Below are 22318 nucleotides of genomic sequence, written 5' to 3' on the forward strand. Positions count from 1 at the left end.
ATATATATATATATATAATATGTAGGAATGTATTCGTTCCATTGATATAGCAAGATGCGGGTCGATCTTGCTATATGCTGATCGACCCTGCATATCATGTATTCAGTGAGTAGAGTTTGAGAACAAAAGGAAAACGATGGGTATTATGTAAAAAAAAAATGAGTGCCGGAAAGGGCGATTTCACAGAGGAAACAATGGAAGAAGAAATAAGAAAGGAAAAAGGGAAGCGAAAGGGAGCTCTTACCTTAGATTAACAGAGATTGAAACCCGGAGGGGTGAGTCCTCACGACGTGCTGCTGGGAGATCACTTACTATTTGCTTGATCCAATTGCAATACTTTTCCCGGGAGTTGAAAGTTAGATCCCCCTTTTGATTCTTCGTTGCAGGCGTGATTCGATGGGGGTTCTGGATGATCGGAATAGCTGGAACTGAGTGAAACCTCCTGGTTCTGCCGATATTCAGACTACTTGATGTTGCAAGGATAACCGATCAACTTTCTTCAATTGGTAGAGAGGGTAGCCGGTGCCACGCGATCGACTATAAGGGTTTCTTCAGAAAAGGAGAAGATGCAATGCTATCCAAGGGAAAAACCGATGTCCCCTTCATCGATGAGAGCCCTCTTATTAACGAAGCAGTGGAGGCTTCGAGAATCAGAAGGTGGTTGCAGATGGAAGGTGGAAAATGAGGGGAAGTCCTTGATGATCGACGGTTGTGGACGGAGAACAAGGTTCGCGGAATTGATCGGAGTTCGTTAGGGATGAGTGGAGGAGGAAGAAGGAGGTCGCACATGGAATGAAGGAACTTGATGGGGGAAGAAAGCTCTGGACGAGGGCTCGGTGGGGATTTTTTTTTTTTAGTGGAGGGGGGTCTGCGAACCAAGACAAAGAGAGAGAGACTCTAAAAAGAAACCCTAAAGAAATTCGTAAAAAAAAAACATTTTCAAAAGGGTGTTTTTTTTTAAAAAGTATTTTCAAAAATATGGTTTTAGTTCGAAAGATGTTTTCAAAAAGGAGGTCTTCAGAGTTATATATTTTTTCTTTGTATTTTTCCATTTTTTTGGTCTTTTTGGGAAATATTTACAAAAGAAGGTTTTCAAAGCTATTTTGAGGAAATTTCTCCAGAAAATGGGTTTGGACCCAAGTTTTGAGAAAATATTCGGTTTTTAAACCTCGAATCGAGGAATATAACACAATGGGTCCAAGCGAATACCGGACGAAGTGTCTGAGCCTTTTATTTTGGTAATTTTGAGAATTTAATTTAAAATTGGATGACAATGCTCAGATTTAGATCTTTTATCTGGATCCAGATCCGAAATTGAGTCGGATGTAAAAAATGAATTTAATTTCAATAAATCTTGAGAAATGGACTAGAATTTAGATTTAAAAGTGACTCAATTGCTCAAAAAAATGATATCAGGGGCAAAAAGGGAATATTTAAAAGATTTTGAAAATTTTGGGGTGTTTACAGATGCCCCTCTTTGCTAATAAGCCGGTTGAAAGCCGAGCTTAGTGGAAAAGATAACACTCCAAATTTTGAAAAATGCCCCAGTCAGCAGATCTGAACTGGGTGTTGAAGAATTTATTTGAAAGACATGGCTTTTCAGGCTTAAAACCTTATCCTGAATGGCTTGGGGGAGACAAAATCCTCGAAAATGATATGACTGAATAATAGAGATGAGGAAATCGTGACGGGACTTTGGGTGAAGATCCCGACATGATGAAAGATAAGCATTTTGATCAAGTCTCATGGGTGAGACAAGATCAACCTTTGGAATGACTCAGGTTTTAGCCCTTAACCTGGATGGGACGAAGATATATCAAGATAATTTGGATGGGGAAAGGAATATAGGCAGGCCTCGATGGGACATTTTAAGAGAAAATGCCTCGTGAGATGAAATTTAAGTATGACCCTTTCCTGGATGGATGTACAGAGAGTATGGATTTCCTTGTGAGGAAAAACCATGATGGGATGGGAGGATTACCTCGTCGAAATGAGGTTCAGGTTTAACCCAAACCTGAGAGAAAGGTACCTCGTGGAACGAGGTTCAGGCTTAACCCTTATCCTGAAAGGGATGTCCATACAAAATCTTCGGACGAGGAAACCGTGATGGGACAACAAATGCATCACCGAAGCAAGATTTTAATCCTCGACCTGAGTGGGGGAAAATCGCATGAAGTTTTCAAAATGAAGAAACCGTGGAGGGACTAGAAAGGATATCTAGTCGAAACGAGACTCAGGTTTAACCATAACCTGAATGGAAGGATATCTTACGGAGCGAGGTTCAGGCTTAACCCTTAACCTGAAAGGGGCGACCATACGAAATCCTCGGATAAAGAAACCATGATGGGACCTTCGAAATTTGGACAAACAAATCCAGAAGGGGTTTGCGAGAAAAGAAAAACAAGGGATTCCCTAAAGCTTGGAAAGGGGATGATCTGGGGCGTCTCATTGCTGAGACTAAATCAGCTTTCTAAAAACAAACGACCTCTCGCAGAAGGTTTAGGTGATACCTCGAGGAGAGAGGTAACTACGATGGGCCTCTAGACTTTGCACAACAAGTCTGAGAGGGGTTCTTGCAAAAGGATGAAAATGGGGGTCCCTAAAGCTTGAAAAGGTGTTGTTCTTGGGCGCCTCATTATTGAGACTAAAAAATAGTTTTTGACAATAACAGATCTTTTGCAAAAAGTTCAGGTTTAACCCTTATCCTGAGCGGGAACTGTCTATGGCGGGACAGTGGGGAACACAGGGAAGTGTGCGAATTTGAGAGCGCTCAGATCAGGCAAAAGGAAAGGACTTTTCAGTCCTAAGGAGGGATGACGTCAGGATACGTTAAAACGAACATCAAGTTTTTGCTTCATGTTGGGATAATGAGAAAATATTGCCAATAAGATGCCAAAAATTGTAGTTGATCCAAAATGATTGAATTTGTGCATATGTGTGAGAATGTCACCTCTTTCTACCTAGAGTATAAACTCCAATTGGGCTAACTCTGCAGAATCAAGAATCAAATTCAAATTTGTTGCTGTTGAGTTTCTTCAAGGAAGATATCAATTTCTTTGATATGAAAGGAAATGAAACATTCTTAGCTTCATAAAAGCAAATTGAGTGAAAAGATATTGATAAAGAATTTCACATAGATAAAGATGATTCCTGGCAGTTTTTGGGCAGTTTGATATCCTGGGCATTTTCCATGATGATCTTTTTGCACTCTTTTGAACCACGGAGCTTTCTTGGGTTTTTTTACATCATCCTTCATTTTGGAGATGTCCTGACTTTTCTCTCTTTTTCGGGGAAGGGTACGTCACAAACTCCTTCATCTTGGAGATGCTCCGATCCTTCTTTTTCGTTTTCAGGAATTATGCTTGATGTCATTGGCTCAAAAAATCTTTAGATGATAGCAGAAATCAAATATCTTTTAGGGTTTGTCGGTAGGTTCATCGCATCCGCCTTCATCTCGACGGTGATCTGAACTTTCCCTGGAAGGATCCATCACAAACTCTATCATCTTGGAGATGTTTCAAATCTTCTTTGGCCCCGGGGGTCTACTAGCTTAATTCGCCTTCATCTTGATGACAATTGAGAGATCCCTTTTGCGGATATTTGATTGCAACTTGGATGACTAAGGAGATATGGATTGAGTGAATTCTTTTTATCGCTCAGGGTATTTCCACTGTCTTACTGCCGAGAGAATGATCTTTAAGAATGTGCCATAGCTATGATCAATATCAATTCCCTTATGGCTTTTCAACGTCATTGAATTTTTCCTTCGTCGGTCATATCGAAGATTTTTTCTTCATCCTCTTGGTTGACTAACAGAAAAAGCTTGAATTTAGTTCTTACTTCGCAAAAGTCCTGCTCCTTTGGAAATAATACTAAAGGTAGTTTGGGGTAATTCTTTATGAAAATTTTGAGATCAACAATGATTTTTTATAGCAAATTGGCAAAGTAATCTAGAAATCCTTGATGAAAGAAATTGCTTGACATTGAATCGACATGTCCATGATAAAATTCTCCTCTCTTTTTCCCCAAAAGAGAGACTCAGGATTTAGCCCTTACCTGAATGAAAAGTTGGAAATACTCCTCTCTTCCCCAAAGAGGAGGTGTTTGCAAAACAGAACTTTCGAAGAGAAATTAAGTTTTCGTCAAAACTCCCTATCTCTAGGCTTCTCTTATGGAAAGGCGGCCAAAAAACAAAGTTGAGAAAGTATCACAGAGGAACGAGTCCATCATACTCTCCCTAGAAGAGGGTTCTATGCGAAGGGGTTGGCCAAAGATGAGGAAAAACGAGGGCCACAAAAAGAAACGAGCTTCCGTCGAAGCTCTCCCTGGAAAAAGGGTTCTTTTGTGTAAAGTTGGTTGTTGTTTTGCAAATTGTTCGCGAAGAAAACGAGTCCCTTCAAACTCTACCTAGAAGAGGGTTCTTGCGAACGAAAGATGGTTGATGCGAAAGGAACGAGCTCCCTCAAACTCTCCCTGAAGAGGGTCCTTCGCAAGAGAAAAAGATTGATTTTCTTGACAAAATGGTAACCCAAAAGTTGAAATCGAGAATTTAGAGCTTGAATTGTTGATGATTGGTTAGTACAAAGACTGAACCTGGAAGGCTAACTGATCAGTCAACCAAACACTAGCTCGAGCGCTAGATGTACCAGCACTGGATTTCGAAAAATGCCCCAGTACGAGCGCTGGGTTTTCGAAAATGCACACCAGCACGAGCACTGGGTTTTCGAAATGCACACTAGCATGAGCACTAGGTTTTTCAAAATGCACACCATCACAAGCACTGGGTTTTTCAAAAGGAGAGTTGAAAATGAGACCGACATTCAAAGATACTTGAGAATTAAGCGAGAATGATTGTCGGTGTTTCAGGATTATCCCTTATCCTGAAGGGGAAGTTCAGGCTTTGTCCCTTAACCTGAAAGGGAAAGTTCAAGTAGAACTCCGGTCCAAATACGAGCATTAGATCGACAGGGGAAATTCAAGCCGGAACTTTGAGAAAATAAGGATATACAAAAGGAAAAATCCAAGTCGAAACTCGGTTTTTCAAATATAAGAAATGAGTGAGAATTGAGTTTGAAAACTCGAATTCTCGACACAACGATTTGTCCAACACGAGCATTGGATTCAAAAGGAAGTTCAAGTCGGAACTTGAAGCTTCAGAAATAAGAATATACAAAGAGAAAAATCTGAGTCAGAACCCGGTTTTCAAACATAAGAAAAGAGTGAGAATTGAGTTTGAAAACTCGAATTCTCGACACAACGATTTGTCCAACACGAGCATTGGATTCAAAAGGAAGTTCAAGTCGGAACTTGAAGCTTCAGAAATAAGAATATACAAAGAGAAAAATCCGAGTCGGAACCCGGTTTTCAAACATAAGAAAAGAGTGAGAATTGAGTTTGAAAACTCAAATTCTCGACACAACGATTTGTCCAACACGAGCATTGAATTCAAAAGGAAGTTCAAGTTGGAACTTGAAGCTTCAGAAATACGAATATACAAAGAGAAAAATCCGAGTCGGACCCCGGTTTTCAAACATAAGAAAAGAGTGAGAATTGAGTTTGAAAACTCGAATTCTTGACACAACGATTTGTCCAACACGGGCATTGGATTCAAAAGGAAGTTCAAGTCGGAACTTGAAGCTTCAGAAATAAAAATATACAAAGAAAAAAGTTCGAGTCGGAACCCGGTTTTCAAACATAAGAAAAGAGTGAGAATTGAGTTTGAAAACTCGAAATTTTGACACAACGATTTGTCCAACATGAGCATTGGATTCAAAAGGAAGTTCAAGTCGGAACTTGAAGCTTCAGAAATAAGAATATACAAAGAGAAAAATCCGAGTCGGAACCCGGTTTTCAAACATAAGAAAAGAGTGAGAATTGAGTTTGAAAACTCGAATTCTCGACACAACGATTTGTCTAACACGAGCATTGGATTCAAAAGGAAGTTCAAGTCGGAACTTGAAGCTTCAGAAATAAGAATATACAAAGAGAAAAATCTGAGTTGGAACCTGGTTTTCAAACACAAGAAAAGAGTGAGAATTGAGTTTGAAAACTCAAATTCTCGACACAACGATTTGTCCAACACAAGCATTGGATTCAAAAGGAAGTTCAAGTCGGAACTTGAAGCTTCAGAAATAAGAATATACAAAGAGAAAAATCCGAGTCGGAACCCGGTTTTCAAACATAAGAAAAGAGTGAGAATTGAGTTTGAAAACTCGAATTCTCGACACAACGATTTGTCCAACATGAGCATTGGATTCAAAAGGAAGTTCAAGTCGGAACTTAAAGGATTGACAAAAGCATGAATAGATTTCAATGATGAAGATGAGAGATTTATTCGAGATCCTTGACCCAAGATGGCCTAAGATCTGAATCTATTTATGATGGCTTCAAGATTTTCCCTTATCCTGAGGGAGTATAGAACAAAATTTGATGTGAAATGAAGAATTTATGAGAAATAATTCAGGTTTATCCCTTAACCTGAAGAAGAATAAAATTTATAAAAATGGAGCAGAATTTAAAGAAATTTATCGAAAATTTATTTTGAAAAAGAAATTTCACGGGTAGCAGCGGTGCTCCTATGAGGGGTATCAGGATTATCCCTTATCCTGAATGGGAATACCTCGGACAATGAGAGTTAGGTTTTTCCCTTAACTTGAGGGGAAAATGAATAAAAGAATACCTCATGGGCAAGAGGCATCAGGTTTATCCCTTAACCTGAAAGGGTTAAAAAGGAAAAGATCAATAAAATAAAATTGATAAAACTTGATAAAATTTGACAAAATTGGTAAATTTAACAATAAATTGATGAAAACTTGATTAAATTGGAGAATGAAACGAATGCAATTAATGAAGATAACAAGATTAATCAAAAAATTGCTAAAAAATTTAGAAAAAGATTCGTCTGATCCTGTCTACATATGATGAAGGAAAATGAGTATAGATCAAAAATAAAAATGCCCTAGTATCAGGGAGAAGAATGTGAGAATTCAATGGAAGATTAATTGCTTTATTGGAAAAGACTTTTGAAGAGTACAAAAAGGCTATGATGAACCATTAAGTGTAAAATTTCTTCAAATATAAAGCATTAATAGGATCTGGAAGTTCCACTCCATCTGCGTTGATCAGGCGATAGGAATTGCAGGGCATCGCTTCCTTAACCACATAAGGGCCTTCCCAATTGGGTGACCATTTGTCTTTCGGCCGATGCTTGAGATGAGCTGTCGATCTTAGCACAAGATCATTGACTCGGAATCTTCTCTCAATAACTGATTTGGCGTAGTGCCGAGCTATCCTCTGACGATAGGCTTGAGCATGTTCTGCTGCCTTGAGCCTTTTCTCATCTAACAGATCAAGCTGTACCAACCTCTGCTGTTGATATTGATTAAGCGGAAGTTCGATGAGCGATGCAAATTTGAGTGCGGGCTTCTGAACGTGGAGAGGTAATACTACCTTGGTTCCGTAGATGAGTTCTGAAGGAGTAGCATTGGTTGGGGTTCGAATGGTGGTTCAGTATGCCCAAAGCGCGTCATGCATCTTCTCATGTCAATCGCGGCCTGTTTCCACAGTTCTTTCTAGAATGCGGATTAAAATCTTGTTGGTGGCTTCTGCCTGGCCATTTCTTTGAGGATAGTAAGGAGCTGAGAAGTGGTGATGAATCCTGAACTTCGAGCAGAAGGTCTTTATCCTCTGACACAATATCATGTGGGATGCCAAAACGGCAAAGAAGATTCCTATGAATAAAAGAAACCACATGTCGGCCTTCCACTGTCCGCAGAGTGACAACTTCGACCCATTTGGTGAAGTATTCTGTAGCTGAGAGGAAATATCGGTGGCCATTAGAAGCCAAAGGAGTGATTAGGCCGACCACGTCGAAGGCCCACATCGAAAAGGGCCAAGGAGAGACTATGGACTGCAAGTATGTGGCTGGCGCATGAATGGAAGGTGTGTGCATTTGACATTTGACGCACTTCCTTACAAATTGATGGCAATCCTGCTGCATGGTCTTCCAATAATACCCTGCTCGGATAATTTGCTTGACGAGGGTTTGGTAGCCGACGTGATCACCACAAATTCCCTCGTGTGCCTCTCGGACAACTTCCATGGCTTCATCCTTATCTAAGCATATGGCGTACTCAGAACTGAACCCTCGACGGTAGAGAGTATTGGCAAGGATGAAATAACGGACTGACATGCGCTGAATCGCGTGCTGCTCCTTTCTTGGCATTTCCGGTGGGAATTCACCGGTTTCGATGAAGTTTTTAATGTCTTGATACCAAGACTTCTCTTTCTGAGTGGCTTGGTTCACTTGCTCAGCTGGAATGTAGGCAGGTTGATCAAGTCTGCCGATCTCAAAGGAGTGACATGATTCACTATTTTTAAACGATAGGATGGAGCCTAAACAGGCTAGGCCATCTGCTATGTGATTGTATTCCCTCTTGACATGATTGAGCTGAAATTCTTCAAAGTCGCCTATGAGAGCTAAGGCAACCTTCTGATAGGGAATTAATTTTGAATCCTTGACTTGCCATTCAGCATTAACTTGACTGACAACAAGCAATGAGTCGCCAAAGGCGTGTACTCTCTTGACATCAAAGTCTTGCAAAATCTTGAGGCCTTGTATTAGAGCTTCATACTCGGCCATATTATGAGTACATTGGAAGTCGAGCTTGAGGGAATAAGGGAGCATCTCCTTTTCAGGAGTGATTAGCAAGATCCTGATCCCTATACCAAACATGTTTCTAGCTCCATCGAAGAAAATGATCCAAACTGGGGACTCCTAAACACTGCAGATGCGATCGTCAGGGAAATCATCTTCTACTTTGATCTCTTCTGTCAACGGAAAATCTGCCAACTGATCTGCGATGGATTGACCCTTAACTGACTTTTGAGATACATATTCTAAATCGTATTGCATCAGGAGGACTTGCCATTTCGCAATTCGTCCAGTAAGGAATGGCTGCTCAAGGATGTACTTGAGAGGATTGAGTCTTGATAGAATTTTGATTTCTGACGCCAAGAGATAATGTCTAAGCTTTTGACACATCCATACTAAGGCTAGACATGTCTTTTCCATCTAAGAGTATCTTTTCTCATAATCGATGAAGGTCTTGCTGATGTAGTAGATGGCATGCTCTATCCGGCTGCCTTCCTCGTACTGCGCAAGAAATCCGCCACAAGCATTATGGTTGATGGAAATATATAAAAGGAGTGGCTTTTCCAGTTCTGGTGGCTTCAGAACGGGCGGATTGAGAAGATACTGCTTGATGCACTCAAATGAGAGCTGACATTCTGGTTCCCACTCAAATTTTATTTCTTTTCTCAGCAAGTGATTGAAGGGCTTGCATCTCATAGCCAAATTTGAGATGAAACGTCGAATAGACTGAATGTGACCCTGAAGGCTTCACATCTCTTTAAGATTAGTGGGAGGTGGCATATCAATGATCACATTTGCCTTGGCAGGATCCACTTCTATGCCTTTCTTGCTGATCATATAGCCAAGTAGTCTGTCTGACTTCACTCCGAAGACACATTTCTGTGGATTGAGTCTCAACTTGTAGAGAATAAGTCTTTCGAAGACTTGACTGAGAGCATCAAGATGATCCTGTCCTTCTTTTGACTTGACCAAGATGTCATCCACATAGGCATCCATGTTCTTGTGCATCTGGTCGTGAAAGATAACTGCCATTGCTCTCTGATAGATCGCCCTAGCATTCTTGAGCCCAAACGACATGACTGTATAGCAAAATGTACCCCAAGGCATGGTGAAGGAAGTTTTGGATTGGTCACGAGCGACCAATTTGATCTGATTATAGACTGAGTATCCAGCCAAAAAGGAAAACATGGCATGGCCTGCCGTGTTATCGATCAAAAGATCGATGTTGGGGAGTGGATAGTCATCTTTCGGGGTTGCTTTGTTCAGATCCCTGAAATCAATACAGATTCAGACTTTGCCATTCTTTTTGGGAACTGCCACGATGTTCGCCAACCAGTCTGGGTATTCAATGGTCTGAATGAATCCTGCTTTTAACAGCTCTTCAAGTCCTTCTTTAACTTGCGGTGCTACTCGAGGATCCATTTTTCTTAATTTCTACTTGATTGGTTTGCAATCTGGCTTCAGCACAAGGCGATGCTTGACCAACTTGGGATCTAAGTCTGGCATATCCTCATAAGTCCAAGCAAAGACTTTCTGATGCTGCTTGAGGAAAAGGATGAGCTTTTCCTTCTCATCTGAACTCAGACTGGAACCAATTTTGAGGATTTTTGGATCATCTTCTGAACCAATGTTGACATCCTCTGTCGGATCTTGAACCAACGACGATGGTTCGTCCTGCTTCTGAATGCTGGCAAATTCTAGCAAATTTTGAATCGCTGAATCGAACTCTGCTAACTCTTCGATCTGCCCTGTTACCTTGCTGATTTCTACCACTGCCTTTGCCTTGCAGATTCTGGTCAGTTTGGATTTATTTTGAAAAAAGGTTGGTATTGATAACAAGCTTTTTGAGCGATTTAGGAGCCATAATGTCAGCAATCCTGAAAGCGCAAAGAAGTTTTTTTGAGAAAAGACAAAAGTTTTTGAAAGTAGCCTTGTGTACAGTAATAAAGAATGACAATCATAGCAAAGGATATAAACAAAGAATTTGTGTACACCAAAATGAATAGGGTAAACAAAATTTTCATTGATTAAGTAATTTTGATATTTACAAATGATTGTTTGGAGGAAGGAGAGAAACTAGGGCGGATCTTTGCCCTTTACAAGATGACATTTGAAAAAGAAAAAGAGACAAACAGAAAACACTGGCATTGTCTTCTTTACTAGGCTCCTTTGACGAAGGTGGTCCTCCTGTCGGACGATTGACCTGTGAAACCTAAGCCTGTATCTTCGACATGCCGAGCGAGGATGATCGGCTCCAGAATGCCATCTTCCTTGCTGCCCAGGCCCCTGAAGGGCTGATAATCGTGCTTAATCAAAAGATCAAACCCTCTCTTAGTTTTTGAGAACTGAGGGAAAAGAGGGTGATCCTGAAAAGAAGTGCAGTCGAGGCGCCCACCTAGCTTGAAGAAATGAGGCCCCTGCCACTGGGTTATGGCCGTCACGCTTTCTGTTGGCTGGACCTCTTTTAGCTTTAACATGTCCAGACTTTCACTGAGATTGATTTCATCGACTTCCCTGATGCTTGGGATGTCGGCAGTGAAAGTAGGACGGGGAATCATTGGTTGCGGGAGTCGCTCTTCTGGGTCCTCTCCTAGGACCGTGGTGATCATGCCTCCCTTCGACCATTTGATACACTGGTGAAGGGTTGAAGGGACAACATTGGTGTTGTGGATCCAAATGCGTCCAAGCAACAGATTGTACGTAGGTGGCACATTCACTACGTGGAAAAGGATAGTATGCATTGAATAATTGATGAAGATTTCGAGAAATATTTTCCCCTTGGCTGTCTGCCCATGGTTGTCGAAACCGTAGATCGTGATCGAATCTGGGGTATATTCCTTTTCCTTGAGACCCAATGCCTTAGCCGTCATTTCTGGACAAATATTTAGGCTATTGCTCCCGTCAACTAGCACATGGGGGACTATCATGCCCCTAGTTCGCACCACTATGTATAAGGCGTTATTGTGAAATGAGTGAGGTTTTGGCAAATCCTCATCCGAAAATGTGATTGGTGCGTTTGTCATGGCCTAATTGACGATCTGAGCCATATCTTGCGGAGTGGTGCTAGGCTTGACTTTGATCTTTCTGAGTAGGTCTTCTAGCACTTGTTGCTGCTCGGGCGAAGCATGGGTCAGATCCAGGATAGAAATGTTGGATAAAACAGTTATTGGCTTCTGAACTGACCCTGAAGCCTCTTCTTTCTTTGAAGTTGTCTTGACGAAACACTTCGGAATTCTGGGGATTATCTTGGCAATATCTGCCGCTATTTTTTCTGGTTCTTTGGTTGTTTTCTTGTGAAATGCAGTAATATCTACCCTCTTGGCGGAAGACTGCGCTTGGCGAAGGACCAGGACCTGATGTTGATCCTGAATGTCCTGACTAAAACACGGCTGGATGCTATCTCGAAGAGAGAATTTCTGCTTCGTGATGACTGAAGCTGAATGCTTGGGAAATGACTTGGACAAGATTTCCAGTTGTGCTTCCTCATCCTCGATCAATAAATTCTTGTCAATGCAGCCTTGGATGATGTTCTTAAGAACAAAGCAATGCTCGGTATCATGTCCAACAGTCTGGTGGAACTTGCAAAACTTATCAGTCCATTTTTCCATAGCAACGGGAGGATCTGCCACCTTGGGGAGTTTGATAATTCCCTTCGATATCATATATTCCAAGATGTCTTCGTGGGATTGCTCCAGAGCTGTGAACTCTCGATCATAACTCCAACCTTCGTGTTTTGGCTTTTCTCGTTGCTTCGCTTCTGGCTGCGGTGCTGACTGAACTGACTGTGGCTTGACAAATTTTCCTTTCTGAGTTGTCGAGTTTGTCCTTTTGGCCCTGGAATGCCCGACATTTTTGTTATGATTTCTCTTGTTCTTCTTGCTGTTAGAACTGCCGCTGCCCTGATCCGAAAATCCTGTAGAATAGGCGACATGCGCCTTCTTCTTTTGATCAGGATTCCCTCTGACAAACGGATATCCTTCGTACAGACCATTGTCCAAGTCAGTCTCGAGCCATTCGGCTTTCTCAATTAGTTTGATGAATGATTTGGCGGGCGATGTAGAAATGAGGTTCCTCAGAGGCTGGGCAAAGTTATTCAAAATGATCTGTAGGGCATGCTTCTCTAGGATAGAAACCTTCATTCTGTTACAAGTGCTTCTCCACCTGTGGATGAATTCGCTAGCCTTCTCATTCTCATTCTGCTTTAAATTGTCCAGATGATTGAGGGTTGGTGAGGCTTCAACATTGAACATGAAGCGCTCAATGAACAGGTTAACAACTTTATCGAACTCTCGTAGTTCGATGGGATTAATGTGGTCTGCATACCACCTGGCCGCTACACCCTCTAGGCTGCGAGGAAAGCAAATAAATAACGCTCGGTTGTCTTTCCTGAAACGGCCGCACTCAGCATATAAAGTGGCCAAATGAGCCTTAGGGTTGCTTGTTTCATCGAACTTAAGGAATTTGTGAGGGAGATTTTCCAAATTGTCATCCCCATCTAGGCCATGGTAAAAATCTTCACCGGAGTAGGTCTGCTTGCCTTTGCTTTTGGCCTGAATATCCTTGATAGCCTGATTCATTTCTTTCATCTGTTCTTGCATCAGATCATTAGCCGGAATAGGCTTGTTTATTGACTCGGGCTCTGCAGCAGTCTTTATAGGCTGTGGCAGAGGATTCTGATGATAAACAAACTGTTTTTCCTCTTCTGATTCCTCTTCAACTGATTCTGTTTCTTCAGAAGTGGTGTCAGGCTATACTTTCTTTCTGATGATCCTGATCAGTTTTTTCACAGCTTTCTTCTTTGGTTTGCTTTTCGGAGCAACCTCCTTCTGACTGGCCTTAGCCTGTTCTGACATCATTCTGGTCATCATTCTCTTGAACAGATTGTGCATGGTTGGGTCTATATCATCGGTTTGATTCTGATTATGCCCCCTGACTGACTTGGGAGAGCTCGTTGCTTCGGCATCGCTATCGCTGTGCTGAGGGGCAGTCTCCTTTCCAGCTTTGGTCTGAACCATTTTGACAATGCCAAATGATTTCTGTAGAAATAGAGGAATGGTTAGAGATTGAAAAATGGAGCCCTCTTGAGAAAAGGACAAGAAAAGAGGAATTGACAGACAATTTAGACAAGTTATCCCATCACCAGGGATTGGGTCATCACAAATTTTGCAATAATTGTGTCACCATTTTGCGGTGACAAAAAATGCGCCTTATGACCTAGGCGAGGTCGTCCATCACGATGAGAGATAATCGAAGAAAGAATATAAGTAAGAGGTCTCATTACCGGGGATGAGGTCAGCACGAGGATCGTGACCATATAAAACAAATTAAAATTTTGGCCATAAATAGCTTTTTATCAGAACAAAAGTTGCATTTTTATTGATGATGAAATTTAAATACAAAGAGAAGGTGGGCAGACACTTTGCCACCATTCTCGATACTCTGACGATACATTAGTACCAGGAAACATAGACAAAGGAATGAAGGAGTCCCAAGTGTATTTGGTGACGTGGTATGCCCCGGACCATTGATCCGACTGCAGGTCGAACTCTGGCATGCGGCCCGTCGGGAAGCGAGTGTTGACACGAACCTGCCGCTGCGAAAACTGTCTGAGACACCTCTCTGGCTGATAGTCGATGCAGAAGAAAGGGTCGAGCAATCTGTATCATTTGCTACGAGTATAAGTGTAGCGAGGAACTAATTCTCGTCTGTCAAAATAGTCCCAGAGGATCTCTTCCTGGTGCAGACTCTTGATCAAGGCTCGATATTGATCAATAGATTTCAGCTTATGGCTGTTGAACCTGAAGGAACTGGCCTTTGATGGAACATGTCGCAGGAACCACGACTGCAAGGCATACCTGCATCCTTCCACCAAAATGCTCTCTCCGAGGGAGAAACGAGCTAAGCCTCTTTAGAGAAAGGCTAGAGCTGCCATGGATACCGAAAGCTGACGGGTCTGCTTGCTTCCCCATCTTCGAAAGAGCTGAGCGACTCTGACATCGATGAAATTCTGACCATCCTGAAAGAACGCTAGTCCCACTGTGCATAGGACCATGGCATGCTGGATTCTTTCTTTTGCTGCTCGAGACAAGGTATCGACTTCTTCGTAGGCCCCATACTTGCGATAGAGTCCAAAAAGGTCGATGAACTGACTCCCGTTGATCTCCGTGAGAGGCCAAGATCTGCTCCCTGTTGCTCTGGCTAATGCTTCTCGAACATCTATCCCTTTGATGTTGATCAAGAACTGCTGCTCGACCGGATCATCTGGCTGACCAGCTGGTTCTGGCAATCCCATGATGTCGCTGAATTCGTCCATTAGCAGAGTCATTTCTCCCCATGGGAACTAAAATGTGCAGGTACGTGGATTCCACCGTTCTGCCATAGCTTGAATCAGACTGTCGTTGATGGCTCGCTTGCCCACTGTCGATGCCATCTCCAATCCACAATCATCTAAGTGGTCTGGGAACATACGCGAGAAGGTGGCGAACAAGGAATAATACCACCGAGGGAAAAAGGAATGGGACTGGATGACTCGATGATCTAGGGTTCCATCCTTTATTTGATAGAAGACATGATCCCTGGGAAAGACAACGTCGAGAGATTCAGACACCATCGGAATGATACTGAGGCAAAGAAGAAGAAAATTAAATAGAATGCAGGACTTACGGATAAACTCTTGATGAGAAAGAGGACAGACACAACTCCTAAAAGATCAAGGGATTTTAGAAAAAGAATTTCCAGGGCTTTTAAAGAAAAAATTGACACAAAAGAGAAAAGAATGTAGGTAAAGGAGAAATATTCACCTGGGGTTTTTGAAAATAGAGGAAAATTTTGAATAGTACACCCAGTGTTTTGAAAAAGGTTCGATATATATAGGAGAATACAAGGGAAACATCGCATAATCAGAGCTGCATAAACAAGGATGCGCATACAACGCTCCCTAAAGGCTTACTCTAAATGCAATGTTTGAAATGCTTGTAGGACCTTAATCCTAACTCTAAGATTTAGATCATCTGATTTCAATCAAGGTACACCGATATACTCAAGCCGAAGCTCGAAGTACGTGGCATAGAAATATTTCTTTGGTTCTAAGGTAAAGGCTTCCCAACATCCTTGAGCACCTACCGATATACCTCGGACTATGGCCCTTAGGTACGTGGTAGGGGGCGCGAACCCAAATAAGTGGTCCAGTTGTGAGGCTCTCTCCCGAACTATGGTTCAGTGAGACAACCCAGCAACATGAAGACCGGGACAATATAGGTAGGGATGTTTTCAAAAACATGATCAACATGCAGATAAAACCAGAAAGCTCTAATGCAAGTCCTAAAGAGATAAATTTAAATGAAAAAGAAGCATATACTTGCATACATTGTTTGCATTCAATCCCTAGAATTAAGGAGAGTTGTATTTAAGACTTAAGTCTAATGTGAACATGGAATAATCTCCTCAATATGGTCCTACCAAACCATGCTTAGATCCTATATGCAATGATGTCAGCTTTAGGACAGAGTCTAGGCTCCTAAGGTTTGCATGAAAATATAGCTGACATTTGAAGGATAAAGACTTAGATAACATTTAAAGCGAAGCAAAAGGCACAAATTCAACCAGACGAAGACAAATCTCATCACGGTCGCCAAAACTGTGATCATCGCAAAATTTTTCCTTGCTTGTGGTTTCTCTCTCTTCCTTCTCTTTTCCTTTTTTAGCCTCTATTTCCTCCTTTTTGAAGAGAGAAAATAAAAGAAAGAAAAGAAGAGAGAAGAGAAAAGAAAAGAAAGAGAGAAGAGGAACTCTTTTGTGGGGTCTCACTTGACCTTGATTTGAAAATATTTAAGAAAATAACTCACCTCCGTTTTGAAATATATTGCGGGAAAATGGAGAGACGGGATTCGCTCGTCGGTACGAGGTTCGACCGTTCCTAGCGCCTTTACCAGGGGTAATCGAACCAAGGATCGAATCTATGCCTTTTTGCTTTGCCAAAATATCATCTAAGAATTTATCCTAAAGATCTAAATGCACAAAGAATCATGTTTGTGCAATGCAAGAATGTATGCTCTTTTTGAAAGATGTTTTTTAAAAAAATTTCTCAAGTGTTCTTGAGATAAACTTGATAATGGAGTGAAGAAATGGTTGAATCTAACTTAGAACTTGAGATAGATCAGAGAAATTCTAAGTCTTCGAAGTAATTTAGAGTTGGGAAAATAAGGTTTTTGAATTTGAAAAGAATGATTGGAGGATGAGTGAAAAGGAAATGAGGCTTCAAAGTCAGAAATGGACTTTGAAGATGAATTTGAATTTTATACTTGGATTTAGGAAAATAAATGAATACTTGAAATGGAATTGAATTTCAGATTTTGAAGTTTTGAATTTAGGGTGGATCTGAGAAATCCAAATGGTATTTAAAAATAGAGATGAATTTAAGAAATCCAGAGGTGATTTGTAAATGGAATCAGATTTGAAATCTGGAAATGGAATTGGATTTGAAAGTTGGAATCGGGAATGGAACTGGATTCTGAATCCTGAATAGAACTGGATCCAAGATCTGGAATTTAAGACAGAGTTGGACTCTGGACCCTAAGATGGATTTTGGATCTTTAAAATGGGTTTAGGATCTGAAATCTAAGATCCAAAAGAGAGTTGGACTCTGGACCCTAAGATGGATTTTGGATCTGAAGTCTAAGATCCAAAGTAGAAGTTGAATTCTTGGATCCTAAAATGGATTTGGATCTAAAGTCTGAGATCCAAAAAGTGGATTGGGTTATGGATCCTAAAATGGATTTTTGGATCTGAAGTCTGAGATCCAAAGTGGAATTGGATCCTGGACCCTAAAATGGATTTGGATCTGAAATTTAGGATTCGAGATGAATTTTGGATCTAACTTTGGACTTTGGAATTTTAAATTTGATTTGAGATTTTGAACTCTGAATATATAAATGAATTTCAATGTCAAATTGGACTTTGAATTTGAAAACATGAATTTTGGAATTTAGAAAATGAATCAAGAATTTCAAAGTTAAATTGAACTTTGAATTTGATTTCAATTTTGAATTCTGGATATACAAAATGAATTTCAAAGTCAGATTGGACTTTGAATTTAAAGTTAAAATCTGAAAATGATATCTGAATTTGAAAATGATTTGAGAAGTGAAGAAGATATCTGAAGGAAATCACTTGGATTTTTTAAAAAAGAATTTTGAAAATATGATGTAATTCTATCCTAAATGATGAATGAATTTAACGAATTTTGAAATTGGATTTTGAAAATCATATTTCATTCTTTACATGAATTGGAATAAGATTGAAAATATAATACATCCTTGACTATGGTCATTGAATGTATTATATTATAATCTATATTTAAATTCAGGTGAAGAATAAAACATATTTTTGTGCTTTTATAGAGTTTAAAATGAAATTAACTCTCAATATACCCTGACTATGACCATTGGTATATATATTGAGTTAATTTTAAGTTAAACCCTAATAAAAGAATAAATATTTGAAAATATGATGATTTTTGAAAGGGATCTAGTGTAGATCCGATGTTATTTTATAAAAGATAAAAATACTAAGTTTTGTTTACATCCTGACTATGGCCATTGATGTAAATCATCAACTTAGGATTAATTACCTCTTACGAAATGGTGCACGTGCCATTCGTGTTTCACCATTTGTGAGATTTTGGAAAATAAAGGAGAGAATATGGGAAAAGGTGATTCATGGTATTTTCAATGCTCATTCATTCTATCTAAACAGGAAATGTAGAGAATTCTCATTAATAACTAGTCTTTATTACAATGATAGAATCCTAATCTAAAGGGGGAAATCAACATTTTCCAAGGATTCCTGCAAGAACATTTGGTTAGTATGAAAGTAGAAAATAATGGAAAAAGTGCCACATCAAAAAAAAAGTAATGTGTAGCTATTGATGCAGTATGATTGCTATGAATGCCGCAACAATAATATGAGAATTGTGTTGAGTATAAGTGGTGACTGGTGGAGGCTGATGAAGCACTGTGAGTTGCTGCAAAGATGTTACACACAGCATGAGGTGGATGGATAACTACATAGAGACTAAATATGGAATCAGTGAACGTGCATGTGGGGGGGGGGGGGGGGGGGGGGGGTTCTGAAAATAAGTGTAAGGGATGGAAGCCAAAGATTTTATGGAGTGTAAACTATGTTGGACCTGCAAGTAGTAGTTTATACTAAGGTGGAAGTTTTAGTGTCTTACAACGACTGTGTATATTGTGAGATGTAAGTAAGAGAGATAGCCACAGGTGAGTGTGACTATGGTAAATAGCTGAGGTGCTCACGGTGCAGTGAGGTGAAAAATAGCGGTAGGCTATTATGAAAGGCAAGGCCATGATGGACAGCAAAAAAAAAAAAAAATTCAATTGACTAAGTGCAGGAAACATACATGGTTGATGGTATGTGACAGATAGAATTTAGCAAACTGTGTTGGTGAACAGTGGGAAGTAATGAACTATGATAAAAACATAGGGGATGTGAGTATGAGGTATATATGTAACAATGAATAAAGGGCAGACCATAAAGTGGGCGATAATGGTGGTCAGTGCTACAAAACATGGTGCAAAAGCCAATGAATGGAATACATGGCAAGAAGATGTATGTGTGTGTAACATTGAAGGTGGAGTGTTTCAACATGGTTGATGCTGAAGAAAACAAATCTACAGCACAGAACATTTAGGCATAAATCATAAAAAAAAAAAACAATCATTCATTGCGCCTGTTCACTAAAATACATGAACTGTGGCAAGACCTCTTCAACGCAATAATCTGATCATTGGAAATGAACACTAAACCTGTGGATATACACACAGATTAACTAAGTCATTGCATTATGAAACAATATGTAAACCTGAAATATGGGATATACAAATAACTACTATGCAATGGACACCCAGCATGTCATATGCTTCACAAATTAATGAGAAAGCTCGATATGCTAATGGCCAAATAGATGACCTCCATCGAGTCATAAGCTTGGTTTTGCCTAAAATAAACAAGGGACCCTATAACAAGTCTGTGCATCATGAAGGTGATTTGAGAATGACAACTAAAAAAAAGAAAAAGAACACAACGAAATCACACATGTGAAACAAATTTGCTTAAATGTTATACGTAGAGATATATAGATGGGCTAATGTTGTATTGAACAGAGAACAAAAAAAAAACTGCTATTTATAAAAAAAGAAAGAAAGGGATAATACTGCACATATAACGAAAGGAAATACAGTTCAGAGCATGGGTTTTGTGAAGCAAAGGAAACACTTACAGGAAACATATCTTACAATATATACTAATCTACAAGAACTTCTGACGGTGAGCCCGAGGGAAGCTCGAATCATCCTTAGATGCACAGGTATCACGCATAAAAAAATAATAATAATAAAAAAAAAATGCAAGGGATCGAATATTACTTGAAACAGAGAAATCCAAGGTATTTGCAGCACTAATCTAGACAATCAGAAATGTCTTTGTATGTAAATCTCAGGAACAGAAACGAAGAGTAAGAACTTCTGATGCTGAAGAAAAGGCTGGCAACTTCCATCAGATAGAGTCTCATTGGAAGGAAAACCCCTCTTGGATATTATGATAGCGCAACATCACTTTCCATATTGTTACCAGATTTCTCCTTTAGCAACCACAGTGGTTCCAAGCCTCTATGCATTTTCAGTGATTCATCATTTGATAACACGGGCTAGAATTTTATATAGAAAATTATATCTGCTAAAACAAAACATCTATACAGTGGCTCTCATAATCAAGGATGATACAATCTGCGAAGGTGAATGATATAATGATATATCCTAATATTATTATATCCCTTGCCTCACTGAATTGAATTTGCTAAACTTGACACAATAATCTCACATTTTATCAAAACAGTGGAAAGAAACTGGGGAAGTCAGATCTAAAAGAACACAAAGGGAGAAAAGAAAACAAAAAAAAATGAAGCATGAACATTATCCAAGGGTGAGTACACGTGGTTTAAATTGCAGCAGGAGTTAAAAAAAAATTTGTATAATGATAATTTCATTTACATAGATGAATGTGAGCTTTAACATATATATCCTTAAGATGATCCTGCTATATGAATGTTACAGGTTAACCGCCCTACTTCTGAATTCTAATTGACTGATGAGAACCATCAAAACCGTAAAATCTTGAAGATGGCACAAAACTCATCCCAGCCCTGTGATGTTAAAACCATATCCCCTGTGGCTACGCCCTTCTGCTCGAACACCAAGCTTCCAGGGAGAATGAATTCTCCTCCATACATCAACGGTCTTTCGAGATAACAGAAAAGATTGTGCTATAATTACAATGCAAAGGAATTCGACATAAGCCGCCGGTTCACCAGAAGATTTGATCTCAAATGTGATCCACGATGAGTCCCCCCCCCCCCCCCCGCACATATCTTAACATAAACAGCAAAATCCACTGATGTTGGGGTTAGGAACAATTGGGTATATGGGATCTACATTACAGTAATGCAACACAAAGGAAATTATCGAATGGAGATATCTACATGGTGAAAGACTTAATAAAGCTATGATGTATGGTTAAACACGACCATAAAAAATATATATATATATATATAATATGTAGGAATGTATTCGTTCCATTGATATAGCAAGATGTGGGTCGATCTTGCTATATGCTGATCGACCCTGCATATCATGCATTCAGTGAGTAGAGTTTGAGAACAAATGGAAAGCGATGGGTATTATGTAAAAAAAAATGAGTGCCGGAAAGGGCGATTTCACAGAGGAAACAAAGGAAGAAGAAATAAGAAAGGAAAAAGGGAAGCGAAAGGGAGCTCTTACCTTAGGTTAACAGGGATTGAAACCCCGAGGGGTGAGACCTCACGACGTGCTGCTGGGAGATCACTTACTATTTGCTTGATACAATTGCAATACTTTTCCCGGGAGTTGAAAGTTAGATCCCCCTTTCGATTCTTCGTTGCAGGCATGATTCGATGGGGTTTCCGGATGATCGGAATAGCTAGAACCGAGTGAACCCTCCTGGTTCTACCGGTATTCAGACTACTTGATGTTGCAAGGGTAACCGATCGACTTTCTTAAATTGGTAGAGAGGGTAGTCGGTGCCACGCGATCGACTGTAAGGGTTTCTTCAGAAAAGGAGAAGATGCAATGCTATCCAAGGGAAAAACCGATGTCCCCTTCATCGATGAGAGCCCCCTTCTTAACGAAGCAGTGGAGGCTTCGAGAATCAGAAGGTGGTTGCAGATGGAAGGTGTAAAATGAGGGGAAGTCCTTGATGATCGACGGTTGTGGACGGAGAAGAAGGTTCGCGGAATCGATCGGAGTTCATTAGAGATGAGTGGAGGAGGAAGAAGGAGGTCGCACATGGGATGAAGGAACTTGATGGGGAAGAAAGCTCTTGACGAGGGCTCGGTGGGGATTTTTTTTTTAGTGGAGGGGGGTCTGCGAACCGAGACAAAGAGAGAGCAAGACTCTAAAAAGAAACCCTAAAGAAATTCGTAAAAAAAAAACATTTTCAAAAGGGTGGTCTTTTTTTTTAAAGTATTTTCAAAAATATGGTTTTAGTTTGAAAGATGTTTTCAAAAAGGAGGTCTTCAGAGTTATATATTTTTTCTTTGTATTTTTCCATTTTATT

This window comes from Nuphar pumila, chromosome 14, assembly GCF_984573655.1.
Source record: "Nuphar pumila chromosome 14, dmNupPumi1.hap1.1, whole genome shotgun sequence".
Lineage (NCBI taxonomy): Eukaryota > Viridiplantae > Streptophyta > Magnoliopsida > Nymphaeales > Nymphaeaceae > Nuphar > Nuphar pumila.